Source organism: Cynoglossus semilaevis, chromosome 13 (assembly GCF_000523025.1).
Source record: "Cynoglossus semilaevis isolate Cse_v1.0 chromosome 13, Cse_v1.0, whole genome shotgun sequence".
In the NCBI taxonomy this organism is placed as follows: domain Eukaryota; kingdom Metazoa; phylum Chordata; class Actinopteri; order Pleuronectiformes; family Cynoglossidae; genus Cynoglossus; species Cynoglossus semilaevis.
Genome location: NC_024319.1, coordinates 7,926,821 through 7,939,109, shown reverse-complemented (window position 1 = coordinate 7,939,109; position 12,289 = coordinate 7,926,821). Strand labels below are relative to the sequence as shown.

General features: G+C 40.1%; 1 protein-coding gene across 1 annotated transcript in view; it reads right to left on the bottom strand.

The window, feature by feature from the left end:
• The window catches only part of rftn1b (raftlin, lipid raft linker 1b), a 118,310-nt gene extending 109,544 nt beyond the window's left edge, over positions 1-8,766 (bottom strand). The window contains exons 1-2 of the mRNA XM_025061432.1: positions 8,611-8,766; positions 3,228-4,030 (exon numbers count right to left, since the gene is read on the bottom strand). The gene's annotated coding sequence lies outside the window, so the exon portion shown is untranslated. The remainder of the gene's footprint in view (positions 1-3,227; positions 4,031-8,610) is intronic.
• Between the last annotated feature and the right edge of the window lie 3,523 nt (positions 8,767-12,289).

Below are 12,289 nucleotides of genomic sequence, written 5' to 3'. Positions count from 1 at the left end.
AAAAAGTGACCGTCTCGAATCACGCGTTGCATGTGAAGCCAGTGCTTCTGTTCTGAGCCCACCTGACAGGTAGAGAAGCTCGGGATAGACAGACAAGTGTAGAGAAGAAAATCCCCACAAACCCTCTCTCTCTACCTTGCGATCTCGCCTGCTGCAGCTTTAAACAGCTCCATGGTCCACATGTCTGCAGCTGAAACTAATTAACAGCAGTTCAGTCCGACTGCGCTCCCTCACTCACTTACTCACTTTCTCTCCCCCTCGCTTTCGTACACACACACACACACTAACACAACACACAAGCACCAAACCCCTCCACTGGTTTTCCCTCTCCCTCTCTCTCTCTCTCTCATGCCCTCGTCTTCCTCCTCCCTGACATGCCTCCCTCACCTCCGCCCTCCTTCACTTCTCCCCATCCCTCAACTTGTTTTTCCCTTTAACCCCTTTCCTCCTCCACCTCCTCCTGCTTCTCCCCCTTGCGTATAAAACTGATCCGTACTTGGACAAACGCATACACCCAGTGTGTAACGGACGACTGTAACATGGAAAAGACCTACACAGTAGAGCACATGTACGGCTGTTACAAGAGGATACAGAATATAGGACACTGTCTCTGGGAAATGGCTAATTACATCTGTAGATGTATTTTTGTGAAAAGCTTTGGTGTACATTACGTACATGATTATTAGGAACTGGATTTCACCAGTATAAAATTCAACTGATCCATTCATGTCACATGACCACTGACAAGAAGAAAGCAGTGACTCTATGTGATCAAGACCACCGGACATCCGTGTCCCTGATAGGTAGCAATTGAAGCAAGGGAGGAAAGTGAACCAGCGCCCAGGGAGCAGTGTGTGGGGACGGTGCCATACTCAGAGAACCTCGGCAGCTGGTGGACTCGAACCTGAAACCTTCTAGACCCAACCCTTCTGGTCCTTAACCACTAAGCCACCACTGCCCCTAAAGTCATGTAATTTGTTATGACTAATATGTTATAAAAACATATTAAAGATGTTAAATGGCCAATAGTCATGTGTTTTATATGGTCAAAAAAAATCACAAAAATCAAGTATCATTATTGAAAATTAAAGATTAAAAATTAAGAATTTGCTCATCAATATTTAATGAGTCTGATGCTCCAAATGTTTTAAAAGTTTATGTTTAAGAAAAGTAAAAGCCTCAAAAAAACACAAGCCAAAAACCAAGCAGACACAACCTCACGACACACCTAACAGCATTAACGCCTTTCGTTTAAATGTGACAGTGATCCACCCCCTCTACCCACCTTTACAGCCAACTGATAACTGGAGTGACGATACCCACTCATCTGGATTTTATAGTTCCTGTGATTTATTGACAATTTAAAGCAAGCATCCAATCACTGAGCTCTAAAATCAGTCGCTTGCCCAAACTTTTACAGCAAGACGGCGGAGAAATACTTCAGTCCTTCAGAGAGTACAGTAGCATGCTCTCTTTCCCACACAGACACTGACACGCACACACACACACATAAATACCACCCTCCTGACTGGTGGGAGTGGTGTGTTACTGTACACCAGGCACATCTTCAGACACTGTCAGGGTTCAGCGTGTGAGCAGATCCAGGTAGACATTGTTGGCATTCTCAGCTCCACTCATCATCATCCATCACACGTGTGACTCAACAACAGCCAGACTCACTGATGTAGAACATGATTCACCTGGGCTCAAAAATGTGGTTTAAAAAATTGTTGCTGTGTGTGTGTGTGTGTGTTTTCTGTTCACTGCTGAGCAGACATCAGGAGCCTCTTCAAAGAGATGAGCAGTCCTGTAGGTGGCAGCCAGTCAGCAAAGGATTAAGCATGCAACGTGATGATGCAAAAAAAAAAAACAAAAAAACAGATTTACCCGACGTTTGACATAAACACAAGTTACCTTAGTAACTGTCAATGACATAAAGATAAAAAAGAAAAAACACCTTTAGCCTCTGGTGTCTTTTCAGTATGACTGTGTAGGAGAAGCGTGACTTACAGTATGATTCATCTGGAAATGTGAAGCAAAGAAACGCTGATACAAAAACAAGAAGGAAAATCAAACTATACTGAAAGGAACTTTGTTTAAAGGTTATACAAAACTTTTTTTTTAAAGTACACAATGTCAGTGAACATCCACTTGAACTTGAGTCAGGACATAGTTGAATGATTTTCACTTCACTTGAATAACCAGAGAATGCGCGTGAGCATTCACTGCCCGGTCGACCTGTCCTGGGAAGTTCATGTGGTTTTGTGAGCAGCTGTTGTCAAAAGACAAAAAGGAAGAGATTCTGTGTATCAATAGAATTATTTTTTTTTCTGCAAATGCAAGTTTAAGCAAAAGCAGAGAAGTGGCGTCCACAAGTGTGTGAGATTAGCTCCGAGAGCAACAGCTGTTTAAACCATTTCACAGTTGTTTTTCACCTCACTCATTAACGTTTTCTACCCAGTGGAGAGCTGTGGGTCATAGAGTATTGGAAAATAGAATATCATTTTCAATAAAGACTGGATGGGACACTGGGCTGGACACTGTTCCCTCGGACACACCCATAATGTGTCCCTTCAATGCTAGTACAAAGTTCTGGTAAATGGGAAATTGTTAAAAAAAAATAAAAAAATTTAAATTAAATTTACCAAGTTTGACTCCATCTAACAGGCTCGTGCTGAGCAGATGCACCTAATCACCTGGATTTCTTTAAATTAGATAATAAGTTCAAAAATTGAAAAAAAAAAAATTGGTTCTGCTAAAGGAACATTGTCAATTTTTTTTATATTCGTGTACTGCATATATGTAGAAAAATGTACTTTTAGATTGAAGTGATGTTTCTTATTCTGTACAAAGTCCATGAAAAAGATTCTAAACATAAGTTGGTTTATGTTGGCAATTTTATTTACTTCTTTACCTACTGTGTTTCAATGAAAATCTGTATAGATTTGTCCCAGGAAAACAGGACAATTGTGTCATTTTTGCCCTAAAACTACATACAGGTCTAAAAGAGATCTGTGGGGGGGTGAGGGGGGTAAACACTGCACCCATGCACACCAACATTTCCACCACAATTCAGTCCAAGTTGACTGTGGGTGCTGCCCACACTGATCTGAGCAGAGACACATCTGTGTGTGCGAGCTGCGAGAGCCGTGCAGATCCACGTGGAGAAGCTCTTTCACGCACCAGCACACACACACACACACACAGAGTCAGAACAACAAACATACCTTGTTTCACGACACGCTGGAGAAGTTGCTCACTGCTCAGACACAGCTGGATCAGAGCCTCCAGCTGAGAAGTGCATTCTTCTGAACAGCAGTGAATGAGGGAGGACGGGCTGGATCACAGCTGACCGGCGCTGGCAGTGGACCTTCACAGTCACAATCCTCCTGCAGGAACCAGCAGGAGAACCACAGGCTCAGCCGCAGCAGTGGAAGGAGGTGTCGGTGGTTTTATCCTCTTCTTTCCTCCTCTTCTTCCTTCTTCTCCAAACCTCTCGGAGCTCAAACACACTTGTGCGCTCGGTGCGTTTAGGTCATGCTCAAACTATGCCCTGCGCGCTGATGTTCTGCAAGCTCAGGGAAACCACATCCTGTCACATATTTACCTCCTCCCTCCCTCTCGCTCTTTCTCTCTTCTTTTGTGTGTGTGTGTGTGTGTGTGTTCAGAGTCTCTTCCTCTCTTGCTCCTGTGATTGTCTGTAGCAACTGAGTGACTGTGCGCTCCCTTGACCCAGTGTCTGTTCAGCACTGCCTCCTCTTTCTCTCTTGCTCTCCCCGTTTGTCAGTCTCTCTCCCTCTCTCTTGCTCTCTCTCTCTCTCTGTCGAGCAGCCGCACCAGTTCCACTCGGCTAACTGAAGAATCCATCTGAGGAGAGACTGAGGGGAACAGGGGAAGGAAGAGGGAGGGTAGGGATGTATGGAGGAAGAGGAGGGGAGATTCGCTGGGAAATACCAGAGACGGAGCAGCAGCAGGCGAGCGTGAGGAGGGGGAGCGGGGTTGGTGGGTGTCGTTCAGGGAGTGGGAAGCCCTAAGTAAAAGATGGATGAACAAAAATGGTGATCAATAGTTTGTCGGAGGCAGAGACGTGGACAGAAATCAGTAGAGCTGTTCATTATATTGTCAAAAACACAAAGACACACAGGCACAGACGCCGCTTCTTTCATTTCTGCAGCCTTCGCCTGGCCTCATGTTCTCCACTAACCTTAAACATAATCAGTTGAGAGATACTCCAGGCATTACCCACAATACACTTCTCTAATAATTAAATCTCTAATCTTAACTAATGACTGCAGAAATGAGGTTCTGCCTCATTAAGAACAGGCTTTGGTCGCCCATGAGGACTGACGCTGCTGACAAGGTCAGTGTGTGCAAGGGAAAATGAGAGATAACACACACACACACACACACACACACACTTTGAAAATGTTGAACAACACAAAATGCAAATAGTGTTAAATTATGTCAAGAGAAAAAGTTCACCTGTATGCCAGTATCACTGTAGTTATGTGTACCATTCAAACATACAGAACTTTTTCGTTACTTTAGTTTTTTTTTTATACTTTTCTTTACCAACTATTTTCTGGGTGGACGTTACTTCAGTTTTCTTTACCAACTATTTTCTGGGTGGTCCTGGTTTGTAGATAGGGCTAGTTAAGAGAACAGGTTGGGGAAAAGAGGTGTTTTGTGTGTGTTCACTACACTTCAATCCTCTGTGTTTGTACATATTTTATACACACAGGTCAGGAACCACTATAGCAGCGCATGAATTATTAAGGCTGGTTTGTATGAACGACTACCGCTCCGGAGACACATGCCCGACTTTATGATATGAAAACTACAAAAGAAAAAAATACAACCTGTGTTGGTTCACAGAGTTGAACACACACACTTCAACATTGCTGACATAAGTGCAAAAGTTTTCATGCTTCAGACAGTCAGTCTGGCACCGGGGAAGCTGGGCTAGGCAACATATTTTGGCATTATTGATCCACACCTGCATAACACCACTTTCAGCAGAATGTTAATGCAAGAGTCCTGAGAGGAAAGTGGACTTCAGCGACTCTACTCAACTCTGTTTCCAGAATTGAAGGAATCAGGTCGCTGACAGGAGAGTGTCAGCACTCTTAGTTTAGACGCCTCCTATTGGCTGATGTCAGTGAAAAGGTCACTTTAAAAGCATTGCCGCCAACTGTCTATGCTGCAAAGACACTTATAATAGTGAATTCTGCACCGTATGTAGACATATAAACATGGCCTTAAGTGTGTTACACCCCTATGTAACACTCTTAGACCAATGTGAATCAAAGACCATCGCAAATACGCAGGGTCCTTGACTTATACTGGAGTACCATTCCTACGATGCGACATCTACACTAACACAGTGGTAACGTCATAAAAACATCGAAGGAGTCTAACTTGGTACTAGCCTGGCAGCCATAATAAAGGGCAAAAACAAAGCAAATCTAGAACAATCTAGTGGCATGCAACCACAGACTTAAACAAAGTCGTCCTGCGCGTATAGCGCAACGTGGAAACACATTAGTTTGCATGGCGACCTATCAGTTTTAACGCTGTACCTAGGAATGACGGAACCAAAATTGTCGTCAGGTCAAAGGCGTTGCAAAACCAAGGACCCCCTGTATATGTTTAATATCCCAAATTGACAAGGAAATGAGAAATGTTGCACATTTTAGGTAAAGGGCACACAGCAAGATGTGGAAACTTGAGATGAGATGAGAGTGTTTCAGAGGAGATTGTAATTGTAAGCCAGCTATTGTGTGAGCTGTGGCGTCTGAGCAGTAAGCTGAAAGGTAAACTTGGGATAGGTTCAACTGAAGGTTCCAAATGTCTCCCTTTGTAAACGTACAGTATGCGCTATGTCAAAAGGTTACATGTAAAATCTGCATATGAAAATATTTGTTGTTATGAATCTAAATATATTTGCCATTAAGGACAAATGAATGCAGCTGCAGAAGTTCATTCGCTGCATTTCCAAAAGTAAACACCTTGCGACAGAGAAGCAGAAGTAGAATCATTTCCAAACCCTGAACTGACCTTGATAAAGCATTGCTCACAAACTTGCTGCATCTCATTTCTGTAATCGAGATCCTCATTTCTCTCTCTCTGCTCTTAGCCAGTAAAATATTTACATAAAAGAAGGGCACAAGTTCAAATGCAGAGAGAAAATCTGATGCAGAGTGGAGCTTCATTGCTCCAGCGTTACAAGTCAATGACCCATTAAATTATTTTGTTGTCGTTAGTCCGGGGTAAATAACGACTGACATTGCTTTGACCAAGCTCTGGAAACTGTCTCCTGCAAGGATGTTGAGAGTGAAAGCAAATAGTCATACTTAACAGTACATTATTCTCCTTTTTTTTTTTGCTTCTATTATTGCTTTTACTTCCTTTACTTACATTTTATATTTCCAGGTTATTTTAGGTAATTATCCATATAGCAGGGTGGCAAATATGGGTATGGTTTAAAAATCAGAATATCTTTAAACTAAAACAGTTTTCAAGCAGCAGTCTGTTAATACTGTAAGCTGCTAAAGTTCTCCAAACACACAACTGCCTCCAAAAAAATTGATTTTCTTATACGGTGGCATAGAGATGGAGTAAAAAACACAATGATACCACAGGGGGTCTCCATTTTACAACATCCTTGATCTATGTCATTTCTTTGTTACATCACCACACCCCCTACGTCTACATTTATTATGAAAGTCGTTCCCTCATTCAGAGGAGGAAGACGGCTCTTTTTACATTTGAATGCCATATTTTTTTGAACATTTTGGGCTTCATTATGGCTCACAAGCATGCGTTTCAGACCAAATTGTAGAGGAAAATAAAGAATTCAACAGCACACGCACTGTTTTTAAATGCATTTAGCAGACGCTTTTATCCAAAGTGACTCACAAGAGGAGGATTAACAATCATGTGGTAAGCATGTGGTTCCTCTGGGAATCAAACCTCTCTGCTCTAGAAGCAGGCATGCTAACCGCTACACTATGGAAAACACTTTAACAGGTTCTGTTATTCTACATATTTTGCGAAACATAGAGTATTATGTAATTTTATTTAAAATCCAACTCATGGCCAAAATCTGAGTTAAGTTGCCACTAGGAACTAAAGCCCAATATAAGTTGCGGACCACCTGTATGTTGGTTACCTGAATGTAGGCTTAGGGTCAACAATCACTTATAGCTCAAACTGGCAGATCTAAGGTTTCAAAGTTCCACCAAGTCAAGTCATAAAAAACGTTTAATTGGAAATTAGATCCATCTATTGTAATATATTGGGGGGAAGTATTATGCCATATTGAATTTTTTTGTACAATAGGTTCTGCTGAAATATGCCCCAAATGTGTGGGTTAGACAAACTTGTCGTGCACAATATCGTCACGACATAGAGCTCTTGTTCATTCAATGTCATTTTCTAAAAACTCTAATCGAGAATACACTCACACCGTCCTGGCTGCCTTTTAAAGAGGAGCCCTCATTGTGTTGCTCATATGTGACAATCTCACTCCAGGCTGCAAATTAATGATACGACTCATTCAAAGACAGAGAGTTCCTACCTCTGTTTAATGTCACTTCAGGAGAATACTTTTATCTGATCACTCTTCCTGAAAAGCACGAATTGGAACTGTACGCAGTGTCTTTGGAAGACTTCTTTTCTGAGCAGATCCATCTTCACGTAGAAAAGGAAAGAAAAGGATTCAAATGACTAAATCTAGCATAATAATTGATTAATGGTTCCCAAACTTTTTTGGGGTTGTGACTCCATTTTGACATCACAAATTTGAATTTGAACTCAATTTATATTCATGAAAGTGAAGGACAGTACAGTTGTGTGTGGTGTTTTTAATCATAATTAGTTGTTTCAACATGATTACTTAAAAAAAAAATAATTTAATCAATTACTAGACATCCGGCGACCCCACATTGGGGTTGTGACCCTAATGTTAAAAAACACTGCAGTACAGTGAGACACAGAGTAACAGAAATGTGTTGCTGTATGAACTAATACTAAGCAGTCAATTATGAGCAGAAACACCACAAAGATTTCTCCAGGGATAAATGGACAGATGACACACCGATGACAAAGGCCAACTAAATCAATCAGTATCAGTGTTGTGACAGTATGACTGCAGGGCATATGGACTGCACGCATGTCTGTCAAGATAATGTCTTATCATCTGATATCCATTTGTCAAACAATAGATCGTGTCAATCTGCACAAATCACAAAGGTACGGCTTATGGACTTGTAGATGGTATGTACCAGATCTCGCCTTTCAACAATGGCCACCAGAGCTTTGATACAGCAAGGACAGTCGGAAATTGATCTGATACATAAATCTAAGTATCGTCAAGGCTAGGTGTAAAAGTCACTGCAGCTATTACGGATAAAGAAGAGGCCTTTTTGATTGACTTGATCAAAAGTGGGTTTCTAGGAGTTTTCTTTTTGAAAAGATTTGTTCTGTACATCTTGTGTTTGTTAGACATTTTTGGGGGTTGGGGGGTTTGATTACAGGTAGTTTTAAATGTCTGTTATACTTTATCAAACCGTCTTTGCCTTAGTCTGAAATAGTTGAGTGTCTGCTTACCTTTTTAGCTGTGGTTACATGTTTGTTGTTTATGTGGGACTCTCTCGTGTTTTCCTGCACACATTTGGAGTGATTTATCACAATTAATGAATTTGCTTTACTCGGAAAACATTTTCTTCTGTCTTGTTTTCCCTTCTCCAGCCGAGATTTACTTCCTGTCTTTGTCCTGTTTGCTTCTTTAGGGCCCTTGTCCAATGAGTTGCACCTGTGTTCAACCATGTTCCGTGTCTGAAAGAAGACAAAAAAACAATTGATTTTTCTTCGTCTTTACTTCGTGTTTACAGAACCGGTTGCATGGATAAATAAGGGATAAGACAGGACAGCTGATTGGACAAGAGCGAGAATGGAGTGTAAACACATCGTTGAGTCGTAGGTCTAAATGAGCCTCTTCATCATGTCTCTTATTAATGACACTCTTCAGTCATTAGCTGCATTTTTATTTTTGTCCCGATAACAACTAATAGAGTGAACTCTTCCCCTGTATCAATAGAAGTGGGACACTCCCCCCTGGCGTTGACTATGAAGAATTGACTCACTTTTACAGCGTCTCTAATGGAACGGTTTACTGCATGTCGTTATTTTAATGTACACTCTTCCTGCACAATAAAACAATAAATAAAAGAAGGAAACCCACGCAGGATTTCTTAGCTCTGATTCCACAACATAAAATCAACTAATTTCATTTTTTGCATCTATATCAAAATCAAAGTTTGAAAACAGAACAAACACAAAACAACAGAGGGGATTTTCACATGCTAATATACAACACATTTTCTTTATCCAAAGCAAAATAATAAACGAAGTAAAAATGGAGAAATTGAAGACCACCAGCACTGGAGGCTGTTCTAATCAGATAACAGTTACCTGACTCCAGTACATGCAAATGAGAACTAGCATTTTGTAAAGTTCAGAATCAGGTCTAAGGGGGAATAAATGAAAACCAGACTGAGATAAAAACAATTTTAATATAACTCTGACACACACACACACACACACCCCAACCCCGCACCCCCCATAATTCTCTGAAGTCACACTGCACCTTGAGCTGATAGTTTCCTGTCCTGGATGTTTTCCTGCAGCTGCTCTCACGACACTATCCTCTCATGCCCACAGTTCCTTTACATACATGCATTGGTTCTTTTCTCATGGGAAAATTCGAAAGGCATATGAGAATTTATACAACGCCATGTGTACATAAAGGGTTACACCCACAATATCCATCATTACCTTGAACATTTCCTACCTGTGACACGGAAAAACAAACATGCGACAAATGAGCCGTTTGTACTGGATTTAATGATGAACAACCTAAACCAACTATTCATTTGTACGTGTTCTACAAAGCTCATTTTAAATGAATAATGCAGTTTTTAGAAAAATAGCTTTATCGTTTCTTTAAAAAGAGTTTAATCAAATATCTCTGCCTGCTACATCAGCTGTATCTCTGGTTTTAAACATCTACAGTTGAAACAGCAATCACAAATGAGCAATTTGCCGTAATTCTGTATATTCTTAATATATTGAGAATATCCAGCTGATGTAGCAGTATCTCTGGTTTTAAACATCTACAGTTACATCCTTTCCATGGTTACTATAATTACCAAAAAGAGTTTTGGTCTATACACGCTTTTCATGTTAAAGTAAGTTAAAGTGAGTTAAAGTAAATGATAAACGATGAGACACGATTTACTTCTTGAGATATTTCTACCAGAAAAGTGTAGAAGTTTAAATCTGAGATCTGGTGTACTGTCAGATTCCACCCACTGACCTAACTTTTTAAATTAGGAAAATTGAATCCACCCAAAACTAAACCGGATTCATAACTGCGACACTTTACTTTCACTGTAAACTATTCCTGTTGGGAATAATCAGAATAGAAAAACAGCATTAGGTAGAACTCTATGCAGGAAGCAGAAGTGACAGCTACTAAAAATGATGTAAGAGTATAATACATGAGGCTTCAAGCACTAGACCTTAGTGAGTACCTACATTTCCTCTGTATTAAAAAACAAGAATTCCATAAGAAAAAGCAGCATTGCAAAAAAAAAAAGAAAAAAAAAGAAAAAAGGTTAAAAACACCCATAGCCAGAGGAAGCATAAATGTAACTAAGCTCATTTGGGCAACAAATAAGCCAGTTATTATCAAATGGTGGCCCACAAACTGTCCAATCCAGCCCACAACTGGATTCCAAAATTAACATCAAATAATAATGTTAGACAGCAATGTGATTTTATTGTACATCCGGCCCTCAAAGTGACTCCCTTTGGTTTTAAATAATTAAAAAAAAACTTACAAGTCACAATCACAAAAAAAGACAAAACTTTTGGAAAATTGGTGGTGCAGGAATAATCACTTGAGGTCTACTCTGTCCCACAATGCATTGCCATCCTCAGGTCAGAGGACAATCCACAGTACAGTCATTCTCACGTAGTCAGCTCTCTTCTCTGGCCGCTCTGTTCTCAGATTGTTTTCCAAAGGATCACATCAAACTTTGCAGTCTCTATGTTTTATTTGTGTTTTTTATTAACCATCCCAAATGTGCCGACATTTAATGATCACTTAATGATCATTAAACATCTCTTAGAACATTTAGGCATGCATGCACAAACTTACGCACACAGAAAGAGACCCAGAGTGCCAGAGAAAAAGAGGGCAAGAGAACAAGTAGCTAGTCGTAGTCTTTTGAAGTGACTCATATGTTTAATGCTAAATGGTAGACTGTAAAAAAACGAACGTTTGCTCACAACAACTGTGACACCGCTGTGTGTTTACAGATGTTCAAGGATTAGAGAATGAAGCAGCCAACACCTCAAAACTGGTGCCATGTGGTCGGGTTCTATTTTGGGTTCTTTGATCTCTAAGATTTTAGGAAAACACCAATCAAATTCCAAGAAGACAGAAACAGGTGTTAAAGATGTAGAATAAACAGCACGATCACTCCAAATTTGTAGAACATATTACAAACTTATGATGGCAAATCCATGTTTCAAATATTTAAGGGGTGATTAAATGTATAACCTTTTAGCCAGGTATCTGAAAACATATTGAATTTGGACTATCCACGTAAGAAAGCATCAGTCTTCCAAAGTCTTCAAAAAGTTTTATATACTGTATACTACACCATATATTTTATTTATTTAATATTTAGTGGTTGATACAGACCCTCTCCTAATCACCTGCTCATTATTCAAGTTAGCAGCGCACATTTTCATTTATCATGATGAGCATTTCCACAAAAAACCAGACCATTAACATAAAAGGGAAACTAAAAGAGAAAAAAGGACCAAATTATAAGCAGACCACTATACATTACTAGTGACACATTAACAACGTCAAAGGACATAACTTATTCTACAGTACATTTTATAGGACAGATCTTACCATTATTTTTAATTGCAATTCATTCATAACATGAGCAGAAACACTGGTTAAATGATTAATTTATTTTAAGCTATTATTTAGTTTTGCTGGGGTTTTTTTCCTCAGGCCTTGGACATAGTTCAATCAACCATGTGGAAGTCCAAATTTCATCCTGCTGATCCAGGTACTGATCCTGGATTCTGCTGTATAAGTAGCAGCCAGAGGGGGCAGTGTTGCATCCTTGATGACGCTGTCAAGTCTCTAATGTCACTATATAAAGCGTGAGAAAGTATCCGCCAACTGAGCTTTCCACCTCGA